We start from the raw sequence: 1047 nt of genomic DNA, 5'->3' as shown, positions 1-1047 counted from the left end.
ATCCCCCAGCACCACATGCCAGCCAGCCCCGCCCCCTGGTGGGCTGAGCTGGCCACCCCCCCCCCACAAATAAATAAATTAAATAAATAAATTTAAAAAAAAGAACTACAGGGACAACCCGCTCGGGCCCCCTTCCTTTCCCTCTCTTGGACAGGAGCTTTCTTTCCGCCCAATAAATATTTTCTGCTCATAACCTCCGTTTGTTCCTAAAATTCATTCTTAGGTTTCAGAGAACGTGAACTTGTCCCAGGTTCTTTCAGGTTGGTAGTTTCATTTCTTTCCCTTATATCATTTGGAGGCCATACGCTGAGATCACTTTTCCCCCATATCAATAGGAAAATGAATGCTTAATAAAACAGACTGAGACAAAAATAAGACTGCCTTGTGAACAAAAAAAATTAAAAAAAAAACTACAGACTTAGTTCAGATATATAAATCAAAAGATCTTATTGATAGCAAGAATCATTTTGTTGAAAAATTATATCATAATGTGGAACAGTATAAATTCATGATTTCTATCAATGTGAAATAAAATTTAATTTAAAAGAAGAATTAGAGCCCAGGGAGATAGCTCAGTAGAATAAGCGCTTGCGTGGCAAGCACAGGGTCCTGAGTTCAATCCCTGGTACTGGAAAAAAAAAAACAATTCGATAATCTCAGTGCTGGAAGCCTGCTTATCTGTGCTGCCTGGGGGCCTCACCCTCTGGTTACCAGGATAGCTTGGGAGTGGGAAAGGCAAGGACCCGCTCTGACGAACAGCACAGCAGGAGTCTCACGCAGATCTGCCAGGGCTGGAGCCCCACAGAAGGCCCGAGTGTCTAGGAGCTTTTGCACACGCGGCTGAAGGGAGAGGAGGAGTGGGAGACCCTGCTACGGGGCAGCGCCTTGGGGTGCAACTGGAGGCCTCTTCCCAGGACCGCGGGGTCCTGGGTGTGGTGGGCCCTTCTCCATGGCCCTGTCCCTGCCAACTGCCCCAGCCCGGGTCCCCTCACCGTGTCCCCTCCTCCCCATGGCCCTGCCAACTGTCCCAGCCCGGGTCCCCTCACC

General features: G+C 48.6%; 1 protein-coding gene across 3 annotated transcripts in view; it reads left to right on the top strand.

Moving 5' to 3' along the window:
- The window catches only part of Slc25a18 (solute carrier family 25 member 18), a 23843-nt gene that overhangs the window by 14748 nt on the left and 8048 nt on the right, over nucleotides 1-1047 (top strand). The window lies entirely within an intron of this gene.

This window comes from Octodon degus, unplaced genomic scaffold (genome assembly GCF_000260255.1).
Source record: "Octodon degus isolate 3935 unplaced genomic scaffold, OctDeg1.0 scaffold00104, whole genome shotgun sequence".
Classification (NCBI taxonomy): domain Eukaryota; kingdom Metazoa; phylum Chordata; class Mammalia; order Rodentia; family Octodontidae; genus Octodon; species Octodon degus.
The sequence above is the reverse complement of the archived record's forward strand: the minus strand, read 5'-3'. Positions and strand labels throughout refer to the sequence as shown.